Source organism: Pinus tabuliformis, chromosome 9 (assembly GCF_031772625.1).
Source record: "Pinus tabuliformis cultivar Carrire ecotype Pingquan chromosome 9, CPIR1, whole genome shotgun sequence".
NCBI classification, from domain to species: Eukaryota; Viridiplantae; Streptophyta; class Pinopsida; order Pinales; family Pinaceae; genus Pinus; species Pinus tabuliformis.
The window spans coordinates 1,727,637,698-1,727,645,868 of record NC_142307.1 but is presented as its reverse complement, the minus strand read 5'-3'; the positions used below and the strand labels follow the sequence as shown (position 1 = coordinate 1,727,645,868).

General features: G+C 38.9%; 1 pseudogene; it reads left to right on the top strand.

Moving 5' to 3' along the window:
- Positions 1–2,670: 2,670 nt before the first annotated feature.
- Positions 2,671–4,212, top strand: LOC149155616 (xyloglucan endotransglucosylase/hydrolase protein 31 pseudogene; annotated as a pseudogene).
- Positions 4,213–8,171: the final 3,959 nt, after the last annotated feature.

Genomic DNA, 8,171 nt, shown 5'->3' with positions numbered 1-8,171 from the left:
TAAGCAAAAGTGTAACGCTGAAAAAAGCTTGTCAGCTAATCCTCAGAAGCCTTTTAATTAATAAGGCTTTTATTTTCTTCATTTTCCATTATTTTCCTTCATTTTCCTCCTCACATGCAACCTGTGACCTTTCACCTTCCTTTTCTCCTATTTTCCTTTATTTTCATAAATAAATGTGCCAAAATACCTTTTTTCTTTTTTAATGCCTTAACCATTGCCTTTGCCAATTTCCTTAGGCATAATAAACTGAAATGAACACCCACACTAGGATGTTTTTCCCAACATTCAGCTTGGAATAAGTGTCCCTTACCAGTGTTCTTATTTTTCCTTTATTAACTTTTATTACATAAACTTTTAACGAGGGGTTGTTATAGACCTCACCCCTTGGGGGAACATCATCCTTGGTGTTCAATAACACCTATAACCAGCAAGATCATTGCAACCGAACATACTGCACATGGAGATTTATAACTTAGCTTGTTGCAGTACTTACAATGACCACCATTGAAACATGACAAACATACCATTTATTGGAGCATTATAACACAGCTCATTACAGTATTTACAATAACAACCACATATACACATAAGCACATTTGCTTCACCCATCAAATAATCATACTGTCTATGGAGCTTTATAAATCCATTTCGATATAGTATTTACCCTAATACACACATATACAGATATGCACATTTTCTCACTAGCAAATAAAAGGATACGATGCCTACATCCACAACAAGGGAATCCACAGGCTCACACCTCCACCCTCAAAGTAATACCAGGATTCACCTCCTTCCCAAGAAGTCCAGAATCCACTACAAGTTCAAATCTGCATCCAATGTCCAGTGCTATAATATTGTGCCACTTGTCCTCTCAACAAACAGTTACCGACTCATTTTTTTCAAGGCGCACTCCCTTCTTGAAATCCCTCGAGAAATCCGGTCACCCCCTTCCATGTAATCACTCACTTTCCAAGTTCCCCGACATCCCCTATCTCAGGCGATCCATCCCTTGGAAAGGCTTCCTCGCATTGGAAGGTCCAACAACCAAGGCATATACCTGCCTCAAAACCATCATACCAGTCATAACATGCTCATGGTGATCAATGGACACTATTGGGTACCGATGTCCCACAATGGCCCTGCTTCTGAAGTGCTTGACCAGCATACTGCAGCCTGTTCCAATTCCTTTCACTGATGCTGCTAATTCTTGTAGTCAGTTTCAACCACCCAACTGGGCATTTCATGCTTTCCTGTAGCAAGAACATAATTTCCATTAGGTTCAAAATAAATTGATGTAACACCCTCCTCCCACATCCACCCAAGTAACCATTCCAACCGGTGTAAACATGAGACGAGAGGCTACTATGATAATATTTGACCTCCTATGTGATATTAAGGAAGTAGAATCGACGGAACATCACATATAGTCATCCAACATCATCAACAGAACCCTCAGGAGACAAGTCAACCACTCAGACGACATGTCCCTGGGTCCCACTGTTGTTATGGACCTCTAAGTCCATAGTCGCTCTCATGATATATGTTATGAATATAATTCATAACAATTAGATAAATAAAATAAATATTAATATTAAATAATTAAATATTATTTAGGTTAAATAGTCATTAAATTAAGTGAAAAGGCATGTCTAAAAGACATGCCCATTCACGAAAGGTCACCTGCTGAGATATAAAAGCAGGGCCTCATTGTAACATTCAAATCATCTTATACAATTATATATATATATATATATATTAATAAATTATTATTATTAAATACCTGTGTGTATTTTTATATTAAAGCCTTCAAGCTACCAGTCTTAGTATATTCAGCTCTACAAGCTATCAGTTTATCTGCTTCAGCCATAGTTTTTATGCTTTAGTGGTATCAAAACCATGGCACACAATATAATCATGCGGGCCTTTGAACGTAGTTCGCCGCACAATGTGCCATTACGTTCACATCTTGATTACATTGAATAGTTTAGTATTCAAGAAGCATTTCAGCGATTAGAAAAATCAATTGCAGAAGTTAAAAAATGTTGAAAGAAAATCAATAATAAAGAAGATGATGAAGAGAAAAATGAGGAAGATAATGAAAAATATCCACATGAAGATGAAAATGAACTCAACAACGACTGTGATGAGAAGGATAGTCAAAGTGGGTATATGAAAACTAAAGAAGAATACCACTCAAAATCTGAATCCAATTGGGAATATGAAAAAAAAGTAGTTCATCTTGTTTCTCATTCAAATCAGAATGAACTTACAGAGCCCCCTGAAATCACAGATAGACCAATAAAGAGGAGGAAAAAACGAAGTGCGCAGCACAAGGGCCACGGCGAAGCAGGAAGGGAAGGTGAATTATGTTTACTTGGAGTGAATTTTCAGAAAGCATATAAAATTTCAAGGGGCAATGATAGATTGTTGTCCAAGAATTGCTTCCACCAACTGAAACGCTAAGAGTTAACTCGCAAACTGCCAAATAGTTTACGAGCCTTGCACGTAGGAGAAAGAGTGACAGACCTGGTCATAGCAGATGATATAATATGTGTTTTTTTCACCGTTGGGTTTTTCAAAGCCTATCTCATCCCATACGAACGACGAGGTGGGGAATTCTCTCCCTTGACGGACGATGATGGGAAACATATAATATTGAAATATCCGATGGAAATTGGATTTGTCTACTACAATTCTAATAATAATTCACTCATAATCATTGGTTGTGGTGAATTTTCGGCACGCCTCAAGATCCTAAGCCTAGAAATAGGATCTATAAAAGCAGGACAAAGCAACGACACAGGTTTCATAGTCGACAAAACACGCCGGATCATTCTCACCAACTGCCGTGTGGTCAATCCTGGACCTATTGTTGTCGACGCTACGTTCCTCAATCGCGAGGAGATTCCTGTTTATCCTCTTTACCGTGACCCTGTTCACGATTTTGGATTTTTGCGTTTTGATCCAGCGTCGCTTCAGTTTATGAAATGTGAAGAAATCCCTCTTGCGCCAGAAGCTGCGGTGGTTGGATTGGATATCCGGGTGGTGGGTAATGACGGTGATGGAAGTCTTTCCATTATGACAGGAACCTTGGACCGAGTGGATCAAGAGGCCCCTCACTATAAGAGTAATGGCTACAACGACTTCAATACGTTTTATTTTCAGGCAGCGTCAAGGATATACGGAGGGACAAGGGGTGCACCTGTAATTAATTGTGATGGTCGAGCAGTAGCACTGAATGCTGGCGGCAAAAATGACAGTTGTACAGCATATTTTCTTCCGCTGGACAAAGTGCAAAGAGCGTTGAAAATTATACAAAACTCTAATGACGGTAGTGTTGTCGATATTCCTCGAGGCACGCTCCAGATGACCCTTGTTCACAAAGGATTTTCGAATTTTTGGAGCCCGGACCATCAGAATGTCTCCCAAGATCGAAATTCTATGACACTCAAGATTGATAGATATTCTGGCGGTGGTTTTAAATCGAAAAAGACTTACCTGTATGGATTTTTCAATGCGGCACTGAAGCTGCAAGCTGGTTACACTGCCGGGATCGTCACCACGTTCTATTTGTCTAATAGTGATGTGTATCCTAATCGGCACGATGAGTTAGATTTCGAGTTTCTTGGGACGATTCCGGGGGAGCCTTACACACTCCATACAAACATCTACGGAAATGGCAGCGGTGATGGTAATATTACCAGTCATATCGGAAGAGAACATCGGTTTCATCTTTGGTTCGATCCCACGCAAGAATTCCACAATTACACTATCCTCTGGACTCCTCATCAAATCATGTTTTTCGTGGACAGCATTCCCATCCGACAATTCTAGAAGCTGAAGAGTGTGAGAAAACAGTACTCGGGGAAGCCAATGTCCATCTATGCAACCGTGTGGGACGGGTCCGACTGGGCAACCGATGGAGGGAAACACAGAGCAAACTACAGTTACGAACCTTTTCTCTCAACTTACACCAACTTCATAATCAGCGGTTGCACGGCTGGACAACCCGATTGCAAGCCCGGGCATTTGGATCATCTCTTCCCGCCTACACTCTCCAAGGCTCAGAAAGAAGACCTTCACTTTGTGAGGAATAACTATATGATTTATGATTATTGTCACGATACCTCTAGATATCCCAAGGGTCTGCCCGAGTGTCCACGCTCGTTTCCTCGAAGGTCCCCTGTTTTTCGTCCTCATCATGTCTGAATATTTAGAGATAGCTTAAACCTTTTCGTAATCTTTATACCATTATAAAATGATGCGTGCTGCTCATCATCATCATTCCTGAATATGTATCCATAGATGGCTTATACCTTTTCGTAACCTCCATGCCATCATAAAATCCTGCGTGTCAAATGCTGGTACGTCACGGTGTTTCGGATTCATGGCATGATGATATATAGTTTGGTTATAATTAATATATATATATATATATATATATATATATAGATATATATATATATATATATTAGAGTTTAAAAAATTAATTAATTAATTAAAAAAAAAAAAGACAACTTGGACTCAAAATAGAGTTATTAGCGAATTATAGACGTTGAGCCAACTTTCTGCCTTCCATATGCTGAGACGACAACCGCAAAGGCAATTGCCAGCAATATAGCTTTGAGGACAAAGCTTCCGAAGGGAGAGGCTATGTTATGAATATAATTCATAACAATTAGATAAATAAAATAAATATTAATATTAAATATTATTTAGGTTAAATAGTCATTAAATTAAGTGAAAAGGCATGTCTAAAAGACATGCCCATTCACGAAAGGTCACTTGCTGAGATATAAAAGCAGGGCCTCATTGTAACATTCAAATCATCTTATACAATTATATATATATATATATAGATATATATATATATATATATATATATATATATATATATATATATATATATATATATATATATATATATTATTATTATTAAATACCTGTGTGTATTTTTATATTAAAGCCTTCAAGCTACCAGTCTTAGTATATTCAGCGCTACAAGCTATCAGTTTATCTGCTTCAGCCATAGTTTTTATGCTTCAATATAGGCAATGGAGTAGTCAGAGACCTAAATTCGCTCTCATAGGCCTGCCTACCAGCGACTATGGACTAAAGTTTCCAGTTCTGTGCCAGCGACCCTGGGATTTAAGCCACTTTTTCAGGCCCAGAGCCCAGGCCACTGCCCAGAATGGAATGAAAGCTCAGAATCAAGTAAAGTACAGGGAAACAATGATGCAAAAGTAAATAGTTGATCAAGACCTTAACCAGACCCCTACTAGCCATGACAGGCATTTCATCAAACATATTGTCAACATGTAACCTACAGGTGTAAACAACATAATTAAGTGTAGGGATCTCATACTTATCTGAGAATCGCTATGAACCATTGTTCCCTCATGTCATTTGTTGCCTTATCACTTATTAGGTCATAGATACCATATCCATTCAAATACAAGTAAAAACATGTTGAGAGCCATACATAGTTGTTGTCACAAAATATACATCTAACCAGCATAATAGGAACATAATTACAATGAACATATCAGCCATCAAAATACATAAATACATCAGTACATTTACACATGAAAATCAATGGAATGAATTTCTCATTAATCAGTGCAATGAACCAACCGGAGATGGGACTACCACGTTCCACCCGACCATAGATTGGCTAAGCCAAGTCTCTCTTCAGCCATTCACCCACATGCCATATTTCAAGCATGAATGTGGGACTCAAATCAAAAGAACTCAATCAGGGCATACCGAGGCTAAACCACCTCACCCTCATCAATAAAAACTAGGTTTTATCGTAATCCATCCCGAATCACTAGGCCAACACAAAGAACACATCATAACAGGCTTTACAGTGATCTCCACCCGATCATTAGGCCAAACAAGCATGGATGCCACCTGATTTCTCCACCTACACCGTGAGGAATTTTTCTGTCTCCTAGTCTCTCAAGCTTTACCACAATCCAAACCTAGATCACTATGCCCTAAACCAAGACCCACTCTCCAGGCTTTACCGCATATCCCAAACCCAGGATTACTAGGCCCAACGGAGAGCAAACCACCTATAGTCTTTACTGTATATCCTGCTACTCATTGGTAAGGATTCCTATGCCATCTGAGGCAACATAAAATCTGGATTTACCGCAACCCACAGTCTGGTTCAGGGGTTACTAGGCCATGTGTTCTATCATTTCAAAGATCCACCTCACTTAGCTTTGAATCCATCTGACAATCCAGATCAACCAAACATGAGAACCCCATCACACCATGGCTATCCAGAAATCGCAAGGCTAGGCTGAAAAGCATTGTTACACCTGGAAAAACCCATGCCATGATATAAAAGAACCACATGCAATAAAATGCATGCCAAATCTAGCAAGGAAAATACACATGCAAGTTGATACCTGTAATGAAGCCTGTTGTACTTGCTTGATCCTGCCTTTCCCTACTTGATCTTTGCTTCCTCTTACCTTCCTTGCCTTTCTTGCTCCAAAGCCAAAGTGCTCCAAGAAAACTCTAAGTGTCCAAGAGTATGAGAGAGAGAGAGAGAGTATAATGAAAGAGCTTCAAAGCTAAACTGACAAAAAAAAAAAAGTTACCAACTAATCCTCAGAATCTTTTTTATGAATGAGGCCTCTATTTTCTTCATTTTCCATTATTTTCCTTCATTTTCTTCCTCACATGCAACCTATGACCTTTCACCTCCTTTTTCTCCTAATTTCCATTATTTTCATAAATACATGTGCCAAAATGCCATTTTTCCTTTCCAAATCCTTACCCATTGCCTTTGCCAATTTCCTTAGCCATAAACAACCAGATGAACACCCCCTAGGATGTCCTTCCCAACATTCAGCTTGGAATAAGTGTCCCATTCATCCGTGGGTATTGTTTTTAACTTTTATTACACAGAATTTTCACCAGGGTTGTTACAATTGAAATAACTTCAAATCATATCTCATTGGTGGCCTGTCAATAAGATATATTGCAATTTTGTTCGCTTCCTGTCACAACAAGTCAAACTAGCATCGTTGACCAAATCATCATGTATAAACATATCACATCAGGTTAGCTCAAAACACAACCATCATAGATCAAAATCGTAAATCACATGTAACCATCATAAACCAGAATCATAGATCACATGTAATCATCATAGACCATAATCATAAATCCCATATAATAAAACTGGAATAAAATATTGATACTTATCCTTTAATCAATCCTCAACTTCTACCTTTGTCCTTATTCCGTACACACACAGGATCGGTTTCCACACATGAAAAACACCTAGTGCCTTCTCCTTAACCATGTGCACATACACATAGTGTGCATCACACACATACAACCACACACGACATATAACACCATGAAATACATGCACATACATATGACATACCATAGATACACCTATACCCAGTGTACAACACAACACAATACATACTCCTACATCCAGTGTACACCATAACACAATACATACACCTACACCCGGTGTACACACAACACAAATATGTAAACATAGTACAACACAATGAATACATGTCTCACGATACCATGACTACACAATACACATACATAGTACCACGTGCCCACAAAACAACATGTGCACAATACCACATGTACACCAGTACCATATGTACAACATGTACACAACACCATTTGTACACAGCGCCACCTGCATAACATGTGCACAACATCACATGTACACGACACCCCTTGCACAATGTGTACACAACGCCACATGTACACCACACCACCTGTACAATGTGTACACAATACCACATGTACACAATACTACATGCACGACATGTACATGACATCACATGTACATAGCATCACATGCACGACATGTACACAACACCCCTTGCACACAACACCATATGTACAACATGTACACAACACCACATGTACAATCATGCACACAACACCATATGTACATAGCACCACATGCACAACCTACACACAACACCATATGTACATAGCACTACATATACAACATGTACATAGCACCATATGTACACAACACCGCATATCCAACATGCACATAGCAACATATGCACACAACAACGCATTTCCATTGTGTGCACAGTACAATATGTACACAACACCACATATCCAACATGTACATAACACCATCTATACCCAGCACTGCATAT